The 21,483-nt window shown below is 43.8% G+C and overlaps 1 long non-coding RNA gene across 2 annotated transcripts in view; it reads left to right on the top strand.

Annotated features, from left to right (window-relative positions):
- Positions 1–21,483, top strand: part of LOC132250666 (uncharacterized) — a 52,882-nt gene that overhangs the window by 11,767 nt on the left and 19,632 nt on the right. Inside the window, exons 2-4 of one of the 2 annotated variants that reach the window (XR_009462271.1) lie at positions 9,784–9,869; positions 17,597–17,670; positions 18,424–18,748. This is a non-coding gene — a long non-coding RNA (uncharacterized LOC132250666). Of the gene's footprint in view, positions 1–9,783; positions 9,870–17,596; positions 17,671–18,423; positions 18,749–21,483 lie in introns of those variants that run through there. The other variant, XR_009462270.1, reaches the window with a different exon arrangement.

The raw sequence follows: 21,483 nt of genomic DNA, 5'->3' as shown, positions 1-21,483 counted from the left end.
CTTTAAAAGAATTTACACAGTATATGAAATTAAATTCTGTGCACAGTTCTCTTAATTTGTCCTTAATTAAACAATACTCCATAAATGGTGCATTCAGTGACCAAATGTTCAGAGACAGCAAAATGGTGGGTCCCAAGCCATTAGGAATGAAATAAAGTCAGTCCCTCGAGAGTCTGCTAGAATCTGGTCTATCTAAGTGACAACTGATGGTTTAGGGAAAGATAATTAACTTTGCAATTACAAACCGCAGCTTTCACCAGTGCTGTTTCTTCCAGTATAATCTTGTAAATATTCTACTATTTTATAAAGTGAGATGAAATGTTTATTGAAAAAAAAATGCTGTGTTTCTTTATGGATTAATTTTACATTCATAAATTTACTGGGAATATTTTCATATTAATTGAAATATTTCAGATCAATTAATATTTCTACAATACTTTTGTAGACTAAGAAAAGATTTTTATCTTTATAATTGTGCCAAGATTTTTATCATTTAGTGTTTAAGATATAAGGGATGCCATCACAGGATACGCTATTTAAAAAAAACAAAACTTAAAATTTTAGCTTTAGTCCTTAGCCCTATAGACAGTTCTCTATTTATTTTTAATATAAATTTCAATATAGGGAATATCAGCATTAGCAGGTATTGCCAATATGGAAGGAAAACATATTGTATAGGAAGATCTAGATCGGGGTTGCCCAACCTCTGGCCCATGGGCCAAATGTGGCCCACAGAGCCATCGCATCTCGCCCTCAAGTCTCTCCATAGTGTGGGAAATTTGGCAGGCAGGAGCAGTGGCCATTGAGATAGTCACCCTCTCCCCCTCATCAAATTCCCAAGCCCCATGCTGCTGGTTGCAGCCAGGCCATACCCACTTTCCTATACCTGGATTGGGACTGGGCCATGTTCCCATCACCCCTATAGAGTCAGGTTGGGAGCCATCCCCTTTTTCATACTCCCTTTCCCCTTCTGTGGGGTTAAGCCACTCCCCCTTTTCCCTGTGGGGCCAAGCCATGCCCCCTTTCCTTCATAGGACCAAGCCTGAGGGGCCAGGTTCTGGTAGGGCTGCCACCCACCCTCCTTCATATGGCTGGATGGTGCACTAAGCCCCAGTGCTGGATTGGGATCACAAGTGGGATGCAGACTATGGATGCATGGGGTACTGCCCATCTTGCTGGCCGGGGAAAGATATTGAGCACCATTGCTCTAGAGTCTAGATAATCGCAGCTATGATAAAGGCCAAGGCAATCTTATTGTGTATTAGGTGAGGACTTGCAGGCAAGGTGATACAAATACTTTTATACAGGCATTGGTATGATTCCATTTAGCATATTTATTCTGTGAAGTTCTGATCACCTGTGTTCAAATAAAACGTACTTAAACTGGCATAAATTCAAAGATGGCTAATGGAATGGAAACCTTTTTCTTATAAAAGACAATTAAAGGAGCTTGGCTTGTTTAGTTTAGCAAAATGGAGGTTGAGAGGAGATGCAATTACTCTTTCCCAGTACATACATGGGGTTAATATTAGGGAAAGTGAAGAGATGTTTTTTTTTTTCCTTTTAGCATAAGAAAACCTCAACAGCACAAGGTCAAATAGCTATAAATTAGCTGCAGATAAATATGGGGTACATGCAGATTTTACACTTAGATTGACTTAACTGGGATTAGGTGTTGTCGATCTAAGTGCTGAACTGTACATGCACTTGGAGAGTTTAGATTGTGCAAAAAAATAACCATTCTGATATTAGTTCACCTGAGGAAGTGCTTTGTGTGGATCAGGCTAACCATCCACAGTTGGAATGCAGCCCTGGGTTTGGGAAAGCGCAGCTGCTCACCCCAGCACTGGGGCTGTGCTTTCCTATCCCCCTCACTGCAACCAGACTATTTTTACCCCTCTGACCCTCCCCTTACCCCTGCACAGACAAACCTCCCCCTTCCTGCTGACCCACCAGCCCCCTGCCCTGAAATCCTACCTATCCTCCTCCTCCCACCTAACTTGCTTAGATTGCATTCCCAACACAGCTCACAGCACCGGTGAACATGTGTGCAAGCGTTCCTGCAAACATGTGTGGAAGGCATTTAATATTCTCATGTCTCAGGGCTTTGTTAGTTACCATCTGTGACTAAGAAGGATTTTTTTTTTTCCTTTCATGAATGTTACTGGGTTTGGGGGCATGTATGTGTGGCTTTTTGTGGGAATATCTTATTTCAAAGCATTGGGATCACAGGCCCTAGCTAAAGCTATTTTTCTGGGTGGGAGGTTTGTGGTGGTGGTGTTGTTTGTTTGTTTTTACTGGAGTGCAGTGGTACTAGAAAACCCAGAGGTTCCTGGCTAAAGGGTCTTATTCTTTGGCTCGGGGTTACACAAATTGCCAAATTTGGGATCAGAAAGGAATTTTTCTGTAGGTCAGTCAGCATGCGATATGTTTCTTTTTCTAGCATCTTTTGAGAATATATTATCCATCTGCTTCCCTGCAATTGCAGAGGCAGGGCATTGGTAACACCCTAGTCGCTCCTGCTTTTACACAGTTACTGGGCAGTGGCAGCACACAGAGTGGGGGTAGTGGCTGGCAGAGAAAAACAGGACAAGCTTAACCCAGCAGCTGATGCTGAAACGTGTGTTGAGCAGTGATTTTTAAAAACTGAATTTCTGCAGCAAAAAGGAGACAAGAGGGTCAGCTACCACCTTTCCTAGCAGCAGTGGCTTCTCCTGACTGGTGCCAACCCCATGGCTGAGGTTGGCCATGAGGTTCGATGATCCAGGAAGTGCCTTCCAGTCTTGTGCTTACACACTTTTACAAAGTATTGAGAGATCTGTAGATGGCTAGTGCTGTTTATTTTTTATGAACTGAAAGATGAATGTAAACACACAAACACATTGTTGATGTAAGAACAGGTCACATGACCTCTCTGAATAATCTAAAAGTACAAAGCCTCATCTAAAACTCACCTAAAAAGCAGAAAAATGGTCTCACAAGAAAAAACTCCTGCAGTCTTTGTCTGTGTATTCATCCCCTCACATCTCATAATTACCAACTTTTGCATCTTGTTCCTTTTAAAAAAGCAACACAAAACAAAACTTCTGTTTAAAAAAAAAATGAACAGGACAAAATGCATGGAAACAAATGAGCAGAAAACTCTCTCTTCATCTGTAGGGTTTCTAAGGACAGAAATTACACATAATGCAGTACAAGTGATCAGAAACCAGTTCAAATCTGAAACACAACAGAAGTTCAGTGCACTTAAACCACTTTCAAAATGGCTGATACCAGTTTAAGTTGCACCTGGATGGATACAGTCTCAGACTTAACTGATTTAAGTTAAATCAGTTTATTGAACTTCTGTCCCAGATCTCCCTCCTGATTCAAGCTAACTCAGTCCCTTAGCATCCCAGGATGTTTAGTACCTCACTGCAAACCTGTCCGTGCAGAGTGGGTAGGCTAGCCTTGGCCCAAGCTGTCTGCTCCAGCCGAGCAGGGAGGTGTGCTCTAGTGCCTCCTGGCTTCTGGCCTGGGCTACTTCAGGTTTGTGGCTACATTTCTGCAATAAAAACTGAATGTTCTCAGTTCAATCTATGCAGTTTGGACTAATCTGCAAAGATTAAATCGATTCAGCCTCAGGCGTTTTGACTGTCTGTACTTAGCCCTAGAGGTACTTATCTTATGTTTAGCTTCACTTATAGCTTGGTTATGAACTTCCCATAAAACCTTGGACAATTCAGCTAGTTGGGCTTTACTGAAGATCCCCAGCTGTGATGACAAGTTCTTTTCTTCTCACTCTTTGTATTTAAACTACAAATTCCTAGGGTGGTATGTTTTCTGCTACATGTGATTACTGTGAATAGCATAACATATTCTGAACTTGGTTGAGGCATCTAGATGCTACTATAATACAAATAAATAACAAATATCTGCATAATTTTTTTATCAGGATAGGAAAAAAATCTTTAAAATTGTGTATTTTTTTTCATTGACAAAGTTAATTTTCTGTGGGTTGGGTTATGCATCTCAGATTGCAGGGGCTGCGCCCCTGTGAAATTTTTCAATTGCCATTCATATGTAATTAACATTACACACAGTATTCCCTCCACGTAGAGGAGGGAGAATACTGTGGTAATAGTTCAATACTTAATTACAGTATTTGCAAGTGGCAATTTTAAAGAATTTAATGACCAGCACTGTATACTAACATGTAAATTTGTAAATTGTCAGGAGTAGAAATGTTGTTGCTGATAACTTACACATTCTGTTTCCTAGCTAATATTCCTTCATGATTATGTTTTAAAATATTTGGCTACTTTATGTGCCACTCTGTTCAACTTTCCTATTCATGAAGTGATATATACTTATAGTTTCATAGTAGCTAGGGTCAGGAGGGACCTGATCAAATCATCTAGCCTGACCCCCTGCCACAGGCAGGAATGAATGCTGGGTTCACAAGACCCCAGACAGGTGATCATCTAACCTCTTTTTGAATTTGCCCAAGGTAGGGGCGAGGACCACTTCCCTGGGAAGTTGGTTCCAGATTCTGGCCACCCTAACTGTAAAATATTGCCTTCTGATCTCTAACCTAAACCTGTTCTCCCTCAGCTTATTACCATTGTTCCTCATCACCCCAGGTGGTGCTGGGGATAATAGGGCTCTTCTTATTTGCTGATGATCTCCCCTGATGAGTTTGTAGGCAGCCACCAGGTCCCCCCTCAGCCTCCTCTTGCTGAGACTGAATACGTTCAGGTCCCTCAGTCTCTCTTCATAGGGCCTGTCCTGCTGCCCTCTCACCAAACAGGTGGCCCTCCTCTGAACCCTCTCCAGGCTGGCCACATCCCTTTTGAAGTGCAGCGCCCAGTACTGGACACAGTACTCCAACTGCGGCCTGACCAAAGTTGCATAGAGGGGGAGTATCAACTCTCTGGACCGGCTTGAGATGCATCTCAAGGAGGCTTCCATGGCTGACCAGAGAAATCCAGGGCAGCCAAAGGGCCAAAAGGGGAGCACACAAAAAGTGAAAACAGGGTGAGATCACTAAAGATGAATATACTTCTTCTGCTCGTGCTTGTAGGGAGGCAGTTAGGCGGGCCAAAGCTACCATGGAGCTGAGGATGGCAACCCAAGTAAAAGACAACAAGAAACTGTTTTTTAGATATATTGGGAGTAAAAGGAAGGCCCAGGGAAGAATAGGACCCCTGCTAAATGGGCAGAAACAATTGGTGACAGACAGGGGGGACAAGGCTGAACTCCTCAATGAGTTCTTTGCCTCAGTGTTCCTAAGTGAGGGGCACGACAAGTCTCTCACTGGGGTTGTAGAGAGGCAGCAGCAAGGCGCCAGACTTCCATACGTAGATTCTGAGGTGGTGCAGAGACACTTGGAAGAACTGGATGCCTTTAAGTCGGCAGCCCTGGATGAGCTCCATCCGAGGGTGCTGAAGGCACTGGCCGACATCATTGCAGAGCCACTGGCAGGAATATTTGAATGCTCGTGGCGCACGGGCCAAGTTCTGGAGGACTGGAAAAGGGCTAACGTGGTCCCCATTTTCAAAAAGGGGAGGAAGGAGGACCCGGGCAACCATAGGCCAGTCAGTCTCACCTCCATCCTTGGTAAAGTCTTTGAAAAAATTATCAAGGCTCATATTTGTGAGAGCCTGGCAGGGCAAATTATGCTGAGGGGAAACCAGCACGGGTTTGTGGCGGGCAGATCGTGCCTGACCAATCTAGTCTGTTTCTATGACCAGGTTACGAAACGCCTGGACACAGGAGGAGGGGTGGATGTCGTATACTTAGACTTCAGGAAGGCCTTCGATATGGTATCCCACCCCATACTGGTGAACAAGTTAAGAGGCTGTGATGTGGATGACTACACAGTCCGGTGGGTGGTGAATTGGCTAGAGGGTCGCACCCAGAGAGTCGTGGTGGATGGGTCGGTATCGAACTGGAAGGGTGTGGGCAGTGGGGTCCCGCAGGGCTCAGTCCTTGGACCGATACTCTTTAATGTCTTCATCAGTGACTTGGACGAGGGAGTGAAGTGTACTCTGTCCAAGTTTGCAGATGACACAAAGCTATGGGGAGAAGTGGACACGCCAGAGGGCAGGGAACAGCTGCAGGCAGACCTGGATAGGTTGGACAAGTGGGCAGAAAACAACAGAATGCAGTTCAACAAGGAGAAATGCAAAGTGCTGCACCTAGGGAGGAAAAATGTCCAGCACACCTACAGCCTAGGGAATGACCTGCTGGGTGGCACAGAGGTGGAAAGGGATCTTGGAGTCCTAGTGGACTCCAAGATGAACATGAGCCGGCAGTGTGACGAAGCCATCAGAAAAGCCAGTGGCACTTTATCGTGCATCAGCAGATGCATGACCAATAGGTCCAGGGAGGTGATACTTCCCCTCTATAGGGCGTTGGTCAGACCGCAGTTGGAGTACTGCGTGCAATTCTGGGCACCACACTTCAAGAAGGATGCGGATAACCTGGAGAGGGTCCAGAGAAGGGCAACTCGTATGGTCAAGGGCCTGCAGACCAAGCCCTACGAGGAGAGACTAGAGAAACTGGACCTTTTCAGCCTCCGCAAGAGAAGGTTGAGAGGCGACCTTGTGGCTGCCTATAAGTTCATCATGGGGGCACAGAAGGGAATTGGTGGGTATTTATTCACCAAGGCGCCCCCAGGGGTTACAAGAAACAATGGCCACAAGCTAGCAGAGAGCAGATTTAGATTGGACATTAGGAAGAACTTCTTCACAGTTCGAGTGGCCAAGGTCTGGAACGAGCTCCCAAGGGAAGTGGTGCTCTCCCCTACCCTGGGGGTCTTCAAGAGGAGGTTAGATAGGCATCTAGCTGGGGTCATCTAGACCTAGCACTCTTTCCTGCTTATGCAGGGGGTCGGACTCGATGATCTATTGAGATCCCTTCTGACCCTAACATCTATGAATCTATGAATCTTTGGATGCATGACAAGGTATGGCTGGCCTTGCTGGCTGCAGTCTGCAATTGGCAGCTCATGTTCATCTTGGTGTCAATAATAACTCCAAGATCCCTTTCCACCTCTGTATTTTCAAGAAGAGAACTCCCCAGCCTGTATGTATGCTGTGGATTCCTTCTCCCAAGGTGCAGCACCCTGCATTTGTCTACGTTGAATCCCATCCTATTCTCATCTGCCCGCTTTTGTAGTCTGTCTAAATCTAGTTGCAGCCTCTCTCTCTCTTCTAGTATATCCACCTCACCCCACATATTAGTGTCATCAGCAAACTTGGACAACATGTTTTCAACCCCCTTGTCCAAGTTGCTGATGAAGATGTTAAACAGTGTGGTCCCGAGGACTGAGCCCTGGGGGACCCCACTGCTCACATCCCGCCAGGTTGAGTACAACCCATCCACCACTACTCTCTGGGTGCACCCCATCAGCCAATTTTTTACCCATCCATCTGTGTAGGCATCAATGCAACAGTTGCCTAATTTATTGATGAGGATGGGGTGAGAGACGGTGTCAAAGGCCTTCTTAAAGTCTAGAAAGACTACGTCCATGGTGACACCATCATCCAAGGATTTAGTTACTTGGTCATAAAAGGCAATCAGGTTGGTCAGGCAGGACCTGCCTTTGATGAACCTATGCTATGGCCCTTGAGCATGATCTTCCCTGCTGGCCCCCCAGAGATGTGCTCCTGGATGATTCTCTCCAAGATCTTCCGAAGCACCGAGGTGAGGCTTACGGGCCTATAGTTACTTGGGTCCTCCTTCCCCCCTTTCTTAAAAATTGAGACCACATTAACTAGTTTTCAATCCTTCAGCACCTGGCCAGATGACCACAAATACTCATACAGCTGGGCCAAGGGCTCCGCGATGACCCCTGCCAGCTCCCTCAACACCCTTGGGTGGAGGGCATCTGGACCTGTATATTTAAAAATGTCTAGCCCTTCCAGAAGATCCCTAACTACATCTGCGCTGGCCCAAGGCCTTAGAGACCTATCCCTGATGTTGTCCCTGCCTCTGGTAGGAGGGATGTTCCGGTCCCTGTTCAAGAAAACAGAGGCAAAGAAACTGTTAAAAATATCACCTTTCTTTTCTGGCGTAGCCACAAGGTTACCATTTGAGTCTTGCAGGGGTCCTACATTGCCTGGTGCCCTCTTCTTGCTCCCAATGTACTTGAAAAAGGACTTTTTGTTGTCCATAATCCTGGACGCTAGCCTGAGTTCCATCTCTGCCTTGGCCTTCCTAATAGCCCTCCTACACTCCTGGGCAGAGGAGGAGTACTCCTCCTTGGTGATAGCTCCTCCCTTCCACTGGTTGTACGCCACCCTTTTAGTCCTTAGGCATTCCTGAGTGCCCTTGCTGAGCCAAAGGGGTTTCTGAGTACTCTTACTGCCCTTGCTTCTCTCAGGGACTGTTACCCTTTGGCCTGGAGGATTGTCCCCTTAAGGTATGACCATCCCTTGTGGACTTGCATCTCCTCTACCTTCTGGGCTCTCAGTGCCTCCCCCACTAATCTCCGAAGCTTATTGAAGTTGGCCCTTCTGAAGTCAAGGGCTTTAGTCTTGCTGTAAGCCCTTGACATCCTGCGCTGGATACTTACTTACATGCTTTATCACAGATAAAGGTCCCATCCTATCCAGGGCCTTAGAGTTTTAATGTTGTCTGTGATTTTTTTACATACAAGGAAGTGTTGCCCTCAAATGGGCAAATATTGAATTTATGGATGCTTTTCTTGACCTTTGTCTATTCTGGCAATATTCATGTAGGGAACATACCAGTTCTCATAATTTAACATAATTTTCCAGAGTACAAGCTCTAGTGAAAACTTCTAAACCAGAACCAATCACAGATGCTGGAATGCTGCCTCCCATATACCACATTCCATTTCTGATATGTCTGGACACAACACAGTGATGAGTAAGGGCAAGGGTATCAAAATACATGAGTCAGCACGAATCTTTCATTTGGAGGTATCTGAAAGTCTACATTTCTTCTTTATTTCCTCATAATGTGCATATAATTCCTACCAATTAATGTGGATTATTTCATATATACATGCAACTGCAATATAAACAGTATGATTTACATTCTTTCCTGGCATACTTCAAAATATTTAAGTCAGAAGAATTACACCATGAGTAAATGTAGCCTATAAATCAAGATTCTTGTACATATAGAAAAAAATCATTGCTATGGGTTTAAGGAATTAATTTTGTTCTCTAGATTACCTTTTTTCTGTGAAACTTTAATGGATTTTAAGATTTTAAGTTTTTGGACTGATGGTCCAGGTAACTTAAAAATACAAAATGGGTTTAAGTTCTACATACATCAAGAGATTTGAAAGAGAAAGTGACAACCCAGTGTTAACCAAATCGTGAGATTTGTGTTGTGGAAACTTCTTTTCCTGGTATGCAATACTAAATATCTTCTGGGAGGAAAACTTCATCCCCACCCTCTTCTATGATATCAATCCAAAATGTCAGTCACTGAGGATGGAATACAATTACGTTCATTAATATGTCTAGAAATAGAAAATCTTTCTGTCAATATATACTCATTAGTACTGAGCTGCAAATGAACTCTGGAATTGTGCTCTTATTAATTAGATGGCAGACTAAAAAATGTCCTTGCTTCTGCTTAGCCAGATGGAGGGACACTGGGTGTAATGACCTATGTTGGGCCTTTCCCCAGGGAGTTTCTTTGGTGTATCTAAGTGTCAATATGGGTCCCTCTCTCATTTATCATTTAAAATAACCACCCACAAACTTATACAAGTGTGCACATTAAACTAAATTCTGACAAAGATATGGTAATTCTGCTTAGTTTTAGGATCAGCTGTGCATGACATCCTTAAAATTCCAGAGGGATTTTGGCACATATGCAAGATGAATAGATTTGTTTAGGAAAAGGTAAGTCTGTTTTTCCTGCTATGCTTTCCAGCACTACCCTACCATGTAGTCCATCCATTCGCAAAGTGTTGGATTACAGATGCATTCACTTTATTGTCATTCATTCTCATCAGATGTTGAGAATTTTAAGAGGCCTAAAATGGCTAAAAAAAGGTTGTTGCTGTTTGTTTTTGTTTTTGTGAAATCCTTTCTCCTTCTTCATCTCCAGCCTTTTTGTTTTTCTATTATATCTGTACACTATTAAAAGCCCTGCTGTACTCTGCTTAACTTACTTTCTGCTCTGTAATACAAATCAGTATTGGTTTCATTTTAGCAAGATAGTTCAGCATCACTGTGATTGCTCATGTGCTTAAAATTTTGTAGTCCTTTATCAAATTGTGGTCTGTATAAGAAAACATGTGGCATGGTAACAGTAAAAGATCATCTGACTTTTTAATTTGTATTTTATTAGGTCAGCAGTAGCAAACTTGACTCTGTCAAGGCATAGAAATGATTCTTTGAAAACAAAGTCTTCTTCCCTAGGAACAAATTACTTGAAGTCATTTTAGAATAGGGAGTTGATGGCTTTCAATGGCTTATTTCTGTATATTAGATGACCCCTACAGGTTTTTCACCTGCTTTAATTGGAAGATAGCACTCTCGTGGGGCAATAGAAATATTATTTCCTTTAAAATATTTTATTTCACGCCAGCAGTAAAGGCTGGTGCCTTGACTAAGTGCTAGTACTGAAAGTGCTAGGGTCTCCTCATCAAGGGACTGTCTTCAGAAATTAAAGAAGTAGGTGAATATGAAAAGGAAGGATCCCCTCAGAGGCCTAGTTGAGTAGTTTTTTTGTTCCCTGGGTAGCAACAGTGGCAGCAGCTGCTATTTTTGGCTGCTTACAGACATAGGGGGAAAAAAACCCCCAAAACAGCATGTTAAGCTAGGTGTGCCCCCACACAGAGTATGTGCAGCACATGCCTAGGAGAGGCATTGTGTTAGTTGGACCCGGCTTGCCCAATGTCTGTATAAATCAGACATTTCAGCAGGGCTTTTTGGCACTTTTTTTCTAATAGCTGATTGAATCAACCTTAAATAAAAGTGCCAAAAGGCCCTGCTGAAGCACTTGATCTATACAAATGCTGTGGAGCTGGGTCAAAGTAACACACTGCCTCTTCCAATAAAGCACTGGTTTTGGGGTTTTTTTTTGCTTTTTTGTTTTTTTTCCCCACATCTGTCAGAACCCTTTGTGGCTCCCCCACCCCCAGTTGCTGCCTGAGGCTGGTGCTCCACTCACACTTCTTTACTTATGCTACTGGCTCCATACAAATAATAAGAGGTTGTCCCTGACTCAAACAATTTTTAAGCTGAGGGCCAGATTCAGTTCCATTTCTTAGGTTTCTAAGCAGACTTAGGCACCTAAATGCAATTCTATTCCATCTTGTTCAAGTTTCAAATAGGCATTAATGCATCTGCTTTTGTAACCCACCATTTAACTATTAAGACTGAGTTACCCACCATTTAACTATTAAGACTGAGTTACAAAAAAAGCAGTGAAGAAGAGGACCCACTCAGCTTTTGCATTAACTATTTTTAAGGACTCAAGGATGGTGGATTAGAATTGTACTTGGGTGCCTCAGTACACTTACACATCTAATAGGTAGAATTGAATCTGGTCCTAAATGTACCAAAACTAATTTTTTTCACAGACCGCAATAAAATAAGATATATGAGAATAATTTCAAATGAATTAATCAGCTGAAGTTTTATGAACAAAGTAAATACAGAATGTATTAAATGAGTTATTGTGGGTAAATTATTTACATCATTTTAGCTCTTTTGTACTTTTCATTGGAGAGCAATGGTGAATAGTAAATGCTTTCCGGTTCTGAAATTTTATATGCAGGACATGGAAGCGTTAATGTGATACGAGTGCATAAAAGGTGGCACCCTTCTAAAAAGCAACCAATATGTCATTGTGTGATTACATGTTTATTGTCTGTTAATAATGCTCATACCTAATATCCTGATTTGCAAGTGAAAAGGTTAAATTTTTTGCCCATCCTTTAAGTGCGGGTTATACATACTCCTACCTTACAATAGTCAGGAAAAACTTCCTGGTTTAGTGATGGTCCTTAAGCATCTACGTAAAATTAAATGTGCTTTAGTGTGGTTCTGAATTGGATCCCAAGCCAGATTCTTTCCTCCTTGAATGCCACGTCATTATGAGAGGTTCTGATTCCCAAATTAGGTTGTTGATATAAGATGAGCTAACTTTCCACCTTTCAGTTATGTTCACAAAGGCAGGGGAAGTGCCTAGCTGTGACTGGCTAGAATTCTGCAGACAGTTCTGCTGAATAATGAACAGGATTGTTTTTTTCTTCTACTTGTTTTAACTCTGCAATGTTAATATGAGTAAAAATGATTTTTAAAAACCACTGAAAAAATCAGTCAGTCTGAGTCTGAATGCAGAAAGGGAGCAGGTAAGAATATACCATTTTTACACAGAGTAGAACTGTACTTCAAGCCTTTTTTACAAGCATAGTTAAATATGTTCCTGCCTGAGGCCACTTATATCAACTTTGAAATCATCTAAAAGCTGTGGAGAGAAAGACAGGGGTACTTGTCACTGGTCACTTTCAGAATAATGCAAAAGGGCATGACTCCCATGAGATCCATTTTTCAAATCCCTACATAATAGGTCACTTTTTTCAAGCTAACCCTTCTATCAGGCAAACACAAAAAGTACAAGAGCTGTCATCTATCATGTCTGCCCATGATGTTCAAAGACAGATAAAATACACCCCTTTCTCGCTTTTTTCTCTTTTTAAGCTCTTAAACTCCTCTTTAAACCATCACAAAAATACACCTGTGATGAATGGTTTAAAGTTGGTAAATATCAGTCTTTTTGGTACCCTTTATAAGGGTTCATATGTCTATCTCTGTCTAGTGAAAAAAAATATGAAAAATATACTCCTGAACCAATGAAAATGTATGTTGCTTTTTTTTACTTAATGCTGAATAATTCTTCCAGTATTTTTAAATACTCATCAGTAAAAGACTTCTATAAGGGTCTTAAATCCTTAACAGAGTGTTGAAGGACCACTTTACTAGAATCCAAATAAATACATTAATGGATTCTGCTGTGTGAAGTAGGTTCAAAATAATATTTGTACAGTTGATAATGGAAACATGTTGACATTCTTAAGGTTATAAAGACATTTGAAGTTATCCTAATTGTGAAATTGAAGACTGTGAAGTACAATGTCCCTGAACATCCTAGAGCACCATCTTTCCCATTTCACTAATTGCTACAACACTTGAGATCTCAGTGTGATGTTTTTTCTCTGCACAAATGAACAAGTGGAGGCCACAGCACCTCTTTAAAAAGGCAGATGTGTTAATTTATAGAGAATCTGTATGGGAAACTGGAAGCTGGATACTGTGACTTTACAAGAAAGTTCTCAGGTAGTGGAGCTACAGGAACAACTTTCCAGTGCAAATATACACTTGGATAAATTTCTTAACTTCAAATATATGTCAATATGGTTTCCACTGCTAAATTATCCTGTTTTAGATTTACTTATTTATTTATTATGATTATTTTTAGCAGCTTAGTCCTTCAGAGCAGTGGGTGCTTCCTGCATTGTTCTCCTGTGCCAGGTCATAAAAAACAGCTGCTGTGGCCCTCCTTCACTCCCTGTGCCAATTCTGGCAGCAAGATAAATCCAGTGATTATAAAAACTACTACTTACTGTCAGCATAACTAAATGTTTCTTAACCTTTTCAATCAAGAAGCACTATCTTCAATACTTTTGTTCAAAAATTGATCAAATGAATGTAAACCTCTCTGTTCACCTCCTTTTATAGCCAAGGAAACACTTTGTGCCAGTCACCCTTATGGTTTAATAGGGCAAACGGATCTCTGTTAAAGAGGGTCTAATACCCAAGAGAGCCACATCCCAGACAGGCAGTCTGCACAAGTTTTAGAGTGATCTGTCCAGAACACAGCTATCTGAGCAATCCATGAAAATCAATTTGGACCCAGAGATAACAACTTCAGCCAGAGCAAGGCCAAATCAACCATCATTGGCCAGTGTTCCTTCAAGCACTTAACACATTTTGGGATTGTATAACAAAAAGAAAAAATCAGTATTCCTGACAGTGTTGTCAGTGCCCTTCCTTGTACATCTAAGAATGTGGAAACAACAGGTATCAGGTGCTCCAGAAAGTCTTCAAGCACTTTTACACATCTCCTAACCCAGGGCCATTGACTGTCTTTGTAGTAGGAGGCAGTGTAGATTTATACCTTACAGACTAACTGAAATGTGTGTGGGTGGGTGTGTGTAGTACAGGCTTTTGTGGGATGAAAAGCTCACTTCATCAGATGCTGAGTAGTGCCACTAAAGGAACAGCTAAGAATAAGGAGACTAAAATTTAGAACTGTTTAAGCATAAAGCATGTATTCAACAGTTTTTTTTCAGCAGTTAACCATAAGGCACTGATCACCAACTACAAGTACTGGAACAATTTGGATTATTTCCCGATGGACTGTTTTCCTGTCAGAAAATGCTCATACAGAAACTAGGCCAGTTATGTCAAATCTTCTGATAGAAACCAGGCAGTTTCCAAAGGAATTCATCCAGACTGCCTGCTAGCCTACCTATCTCCATTCCTTGCAGCATGAAGTCTGGAAGCCCTAAGGTCTCTAGCTATTGGTGAAATTTTCAGGGATGCAAGTCTTTAAGCCCTCTACTACACAGCCAAAAATCAGGGCTGTTGAATCTGAGAACCATGAAGACCCTCATTGATCTCATTATGAAGCATTTAAAAAACTATATTGGAATTCCTTTTCTGGAAGTTTAGAAAGTAAGGCCAGATTTACTTTGTGTGTCTTGTATTGAAATTGCCTATGTAATGCTGTTTCCCAATTCAAATAATTGCTTCAGATTGGATAATCATTTCCAATAATTGCAGGGATAAAATGAAAGTGATTATCAGAAAGAAGTAGTCACAGGAACACATAGTATCTGATTTAGCCTTAGGTTGACGGAAATAGCTATCGCATTGAGACTGGTCTCATGGTTGTAGACACTGAGAAGTCCAGATCTGTCCTTCTCTTCAACTGCAGAACAGATGAAGTGTTCTATTCCTTCAGTGACTCGAGGCCTAGGCTATGTTGTCTGGGAATGTATGCATTACCTCAACAGAAAGCCTTACAAATGTTCACCCAAACAGAAGCAGAGAATGTCTTCTTGTTTCTGAGAATCAGCAAAAGAAGAATCCTAGATATTTTACTTCTTCAGATAGTCTGATTATCTTTCCAGAAGTGGATTTGATGCGAGTGTTGGAAGCTACAGTGGAGCTTACCTGCAATCTACTTTAGTAATGAGATTTGTTGGGCAAGGTATACATCAGAACCTACAAATGGGCTGCTCTCTTCAATTCTACCTAGTCACAACTCAGCCTTGTCCTCCTTCATCAGAGATCCTTTTGAGGAAAGCCTGGTACTATCAGAAATGTATTTGTCAATGGGCCATAGAAGAGGTAATACAGGAGTATGGAGGAAAAGTCTTCTACTCCAGATATTTCCTGATGCTGAAAGAGAAATAGGATTTTCAACACTAAACCCTGAGGGTAATGAAAAAAGGTAGTGCCTAAAATTCCACATGGCAATGTTTTTTTCCAGCATTCCAGTCTTCATCATATGCATCATCCTGTACTGGGAAGATCCCAATAGGAGGTAGGGATAGTAAGTCTAAAATAATACCTTCTTCCTTTTCTTCCAGTACAAAGAGTGAAATATAGACATGATATCTCACTTCACTGCAGATAATATAGTGCATAGGAATCTTGGTCCTGGCCAATAAGAATGTTATTGAGAATCTTTGCAAAGATGCATTTTTGTCAATGTAGTTGCTGTTATTTGGAATAGAATTGTATCTGACTAAAATAAAATAGATGTGCCTTGGACTGCCATGCTAAATGTCAGAATGAACATACATAATGCTGCTTGTTAGACTGGGCCGGGTTGGTCTGTTGCTGGGCCAGGTCCGTCTTCTCCCAGGAAAACATTAAATGAACAAGAGGGTTGGGGTCCTACGTTATGTCATTACAGAACTAAATTGATAGAAGTAATTTAGAAATGTACATTTCGGGCAACCATTCTTTGCTGTTTCTCTGACAAAGACTTTACTCATAGATGTATTGGATACAGCTTGGGGGATCCCATTTGGACTACATACACATGCGTGCAAGGTGCTTGGTCTACAGTGGGGCACCATATCAATGTTCTGAAGCCCAGATCCATTCTGTTAACCTGCAGGGATTTCCTTTCTATTCTTCATAATTCCAAAAGTTCAGATCCTGATGGATACCACCTCTGTGATGTACTACATAACAAGAAAGGAAGTACATGCTTATCTTCCATAGGTGACACGTAAGGGGGTGAGTGCCCCTCCCTGAGATTGGCCATCGCTGGCTTCTGCAGGCAGTTGCCGCCCACCACTTGCCACCCCCACCCCTCCACCCCGACCCAACCACTGGCATCTGCGGGTGATTCCCACTTGCTGCTTGCCACCACTGACATGACACCAGCAGCTGCTGGCAGCCCCTGCTCGCTGCCCACTCCTTCCCCCCTCTCCCCGCCACCAACAGGGCTATCGGCATCTACGGTTGGTCCCTTCTTGCTGCTGTTGCTGCTTACAAATGGTGCCCCCCAGTCTCGGAAGGCACCAGTCATTCATGCTATCTTCCCTTCTGTGCTGGAGCTGCCAATGTGAATGAAATGCACTGATTCTTCATGTACCAAGTTTCAGCAACGGTATGGAAGTTGCTCTCAGCAAATAGTGGGTAACTGTTTCCAAAAGGTTCCTATAGAAATTCATCATACAGCTGATATTGTGACATTGTGGGAATACAGCAATAAACTTGCTAGCCACCAATGCTAAGGACCAGGACTTTTGTTCAAGTGTAGGGTCATTGCCAAATGTCTTCATTCTCTGTGTGAGTAATTTACCATCAAGGAAAATGGGGAAGGTTTTATTGCCTGGGAGCCCCTTCACAGTGGTTATCCAAGTTCATATTCTTATCCTGTGGCATATGAAAGCTGAATTGCGATTGCTTAATCTTCAACACTTACAGTGGATATTGCTGTTCAAATAAATCAGCTCTTTTACACGTGAGGCAAATGCACACCTACAGCGGGATCCACACTGACTAAAACAACTGAAAGTACCACCATTACTGTAAAGCAGAGAACCATTCTTTTGAACGTCAGCCACTTCAGTAAGAAAACTACAGTAGAAATGGACAGTTTTAGTACTTCTGTCTTCCCTAATTTATTGAGATAGTATTGGAAACACTGAGAAATTGCTATAAAACAGGCAATTATATCCCACCTACCTACTCTCTTATGAAGTCTTTAGCAAATTACATGTTACAGGCATTTTTTAAAAGATGGCAAGATAGGAGGGAAAAAAGATGAAAGATAGGGAGGCGTCAATCTGAATTTACTTAGCTTGGTGAAATTCCATTCACATATATGATTTTTTTTTTTCTTATTTTGTAATAATGCAAGCGAGATTAGAAGTAGGCTTATAGTATCCAAGACTGCTAGAAACATCACAGAAAAGAAAAAACCTCACCAAGTGACTGAAATCAGGTGAGGTCAGTAATACAAAGAACTTAATGTGTGACTTCTTGTTTCCTGTTCACCTACTCATCTTTTCTTTCGTTCTTTATCCTAGAACTGAACCAGCATTGCATATGAAGAAACTTTTTGAAATATGGATAATAATGCTCATCTAGCTTACATGTGGCAGTAAGTGGGGGAGGGAGGGAGAAGTGTTTATAAGATCACTACATTTGAAAATAAAAGATATAAGTGCTACATATTTTTATTTAATAATATGTGAAAATATCTAAATGTTTATCTATGGCCTGCTTCAACACTGAGGTCCATTCCCCTGAATTGTGCTGCCTCAGAGGCAATATTTTTCAAGGTCTCAAGAACCATTCCCATATCGGCTGGAGTCCTCTTCCACACAGGATTTTCTATATATATCTCAGTCAAGGGATTTCTGTATTGAATTTCTTGAGAGGATCTAAAAAGGGGAGCACAGTGCATCATAGGAGCCCAACTGGAGCTCAACCCATAGAGAAGAATGAGAGTATGTATCTCAAGCAGAAACAGATTATTCTCAAACTGACTGAAAGTCAGACATTTTGACTGAACTTGACAAATTGAAAGATGTTTCAACTCAAGTTAATCTTCCCTGAAATGAAACACTTCGTTTTGAATTTTATAATGGGAAATTGGGGAGAAAAGAATAAAATCAACCTTTGCCCATGAAAAATATCCAATGTTTATATAAACAGCATTTTCAATTGAAAACATTTTGACGGAAAGTCTCAACAAGTTAAAATATCAATTTGTGTATCCAGTGATTGATTTTTTTTTTTTTGGTAAGGCAGGAAGATCACAGAATAAAAAATGGGACAATTTCTTTTTTTAATGGTTGGGGGAAAAAAATTTAAATCCTATCTTGGGACTAAATTCTGCTTTTTATTCCAGGAGACACCCAACTGACATGTAGATAGATGTTTTGGGGTTCCCCCACCTCCTTAGGCCTTTTCTTTTCTGAAAGAACTTGGCTTTCTAGGGTGAATCAGTCCTCATGGAACTAGGAGATGTGCACATGTTTCAGTAGAAAAGATTTGGAGGAAGCACCAGGAAACCAGTCTATGTGCATATGACTGGAAAGTTGGCTTTATTTGCAGCCTCTACCATCTTCATAAAAAACAGTTTGTTTTAAGAAATATGGAGCCTTGTCATATATATTATTTAGCCTAGGGTACCTGAAACCTAAAGGGCACGTCCACATATGCAAGCACGTACGCTTGCAGCAGCTGAAATAGAAGTGGTGCAAATTTGAGCTGGGGCTTTTTGCTTCAGTGCACGTGCTTGGACATGCACTTTGTTATGGAGCAAATTGTGCCACTTGGGGCAAAACAACCCTGCCTGGCTCCTCCTGGATCTGCAGCCAGAGGGAGCTAGAGCCTGGGGCCAGCACCTGTGCTGTACCCAGCAGTATAAAAAGTGGCCCTGTCCTGGCCTCAGCAGTATAAAAAGCCACCCTGGCAAGTAGCTCAGGGCTACTAGCTCTCAGGAGCTTCTGGGGCTGAGTCAATTGGTACCTGGGGACACTGCCTCTTGTGCCAGCTGGACTGCTGAAGCAGCCCTGAGAGTTCCCTGCACACTCTATCTCCTGCAGCAGTCTGACAGTGAGGGCTGCTGCCTGGCTGTGACCTGCTGTGTACCTGCCAGATCCGGATGGGGACTGCACAGCAAGTAGAGGCATCTGCCCCTCTGGGCCAGCTGCCAGTGGACTACGGTTGCAGGGTTGGCTTCTGTGCGGCACTACTGTCATGTGTGCCCCCTGCCCGGCCATCTGGGCAGCTATCGCCCGGAAGATGCTCCAGGTGTGGTAGCCTGCTTTGAACTGTCAAAGCATGTCCTCCTGGCCCCATTTGGCTAGGAGGTCAGCACAGCCAGATGGGTCCAAGGTGCCAGCTCTGAGCAGGCAGGGTCCTGCCACGGGCCTCCCTAGCAGGAATTCTGGTGTTTCCTATTGGAAAACTGAAAAATCCCTGATTAAAAAAAATCCCAAAGTCACTCTGTGAAATACCCACAAATCCATGTTCCTCCACAAGTAAAACAAAAGACCACTATAAAGAGAGAGAGAGTGAGACAGAGACAGCAATCAGTTGGACAATGTTTTATTGATATATCTTACAGTGTTAAAGCAAGTCTCTTATAATAATAAAGTGAACTGTCAATACATGTTTCATGAATACATATTTTGCTGCCCTCCCACAGGGCGATGGCCCCCCCAACAAGGGGTTCAGCCCCCCAGCTGGGGGTTCAGCCCCTACAGAAGGGGTACGGCCTCCCAACAGGGGGTTCAGTCCCTACACAAGGGGTATGGCCCCCACACATGGGGATCAGCCCCCCAAAAGGGGGTTTGGCCCCCACACAAAAGGTTCAGCCCCCACTCAAGGGGTATGGCCCCTCAACAGAGGCCAAATGGCCCCCACAGGGGCTACCACTCACCCTGCAAGGCCCATATGCCCTGCCCCAGCCCCCCAATTGCTGCCCCACTTGGCCTCATCCCCTACCAGCTGCTGAAGCCCCCCAATGGCTGGCCCACCCAGCCCCACCCCCTGCTCCCCCAGGCCCCCAAATGGCTGCCCCACCCAGCCCACCCCCACTCCCCCAGACCCCCGATGCATGCCCCACCCAGCCTCATCCCCCAACTTGCGCCCCAAGGCTACCCCCACAACCCCAGGCACCATCACTTAAAATAAACACCCAGAAAAAGAATAGAAAAAAAATGGAAAAAAGCCTCTGCTTACCTTAGAAGGGATGGGTGGCAGGGCTCCAGGGCCTCCTGGCAGAGCCCTCCCAGGCAACACAGGACAGCAGGGGGCAGAAGGGCCCGGTCTGGGGCCGCTGGGGTGGTCAGCCTGCCCCGCACTGTGTGGGTGGGGCCCCAGGCAGCCAGACGGCAGTTGGTAAGTGCTGGGGTTTTTGTTTTTTGTTTTTTTAAACTATGGGGTGGGGGGGCAGGGATGGGGGAGCTTGGGGGGATGGGGCTGGCCAGGATGGGGGTTGGGGGGCTTGGAGGAGCTGGTGGGGGAGGGACCAGCTGACGCAGGGGTCGGGGGGCTGGGTGGGAGGACCCATCCAGGGCAGGGGTTGGGGGCCTTGGCGGGGCTGGTGGGGGAAGGGGCCAGCCACGGCAGGGGTCAGGAGGTTCAGAGGGGCTGGCGGGGGGAGGGGCCAGCTGTGGTAGGAGTTGGGGGGGCTTGGTGGGGGGAGGAGCTGGCTGCGGCAGGGGTTGGAGGGCTCGGGGAGCTGGTGGGGGAGGGGCCGGCCACAGCAGGGGTTGGGGGCTTTGGGGGGGCTGGCAGGTGAGGGCCCAGCCAGGGCAGGGGTTGGGGGGGCTGGGGGAGTGGGGGGGCTATTAGGGTCCTCCCCATGGTCCTTTCCCCCCTCCTTCAGCCCTCCAACCCCTTACTCACTGGCACCAGAGCCCTGGTGCTGAAACACGCGGCCTGGCCGGCTGCATTTTTTCAGCACCAGGGCAAGGGGCCAACCATAGAGACGCTCTGGCAGCCAGAGCGTTTCCATGGAGGACCCAGTCTCTGGTTGCCTCAGAGCACAGTCTGGGGCCGTGCCCTGCCCTGCTTTTTTAAACTTTGTGTTTTTTAGACCCCTGGATATCCAGGGGCCTAATTTTCTCTCCGCATGCAAGTTTGCAGTGCGGAGTACATTTTTTCGTTCCCACATGTGCCTCTTGCCCCGTCTCAAAGGGGTTTGAGGTGGGGCAAGAGGCACATGCGTGCTCGTCTGGATGCACCCCAAGAGTCTGGTCTATTGGTCAGTCAGTTGGCTCAGACTTGGGAGCCCTGCGTTCAGTTCCTAGTTCTCCTGCTGACCTAGGACAATTTACTTTGTATCCCTATTTCCCCTTACATCCTTTGTCTCCCTCACTTAGTCTGTTAGTACTTAATATTTGGGAACTGTCTTATAATATGTTTTTACTTTGTACCTAACATAGTGAGTCTGTGA

Source organism: Alligator mississippiensis, chromosome 5, assembly GCF_030867095.1.
Source record: "Alligator mississippiensis isolate rAllMis1 chromosome 5, rAllMis1, whole genome shotgun sequence".
In the NCBI taxonomy this organism is placed as follows: domain Eukaryota; kingdom Metazoa; phylum Chordata; order Crocodylia; family Alligatoridae; genus Alligator; species Alligator mississippiensis.
Note: the sequence above shows the minus strand (reverse complement) of the source record. Positions and strands in the feature narration are given on the sequence as shown.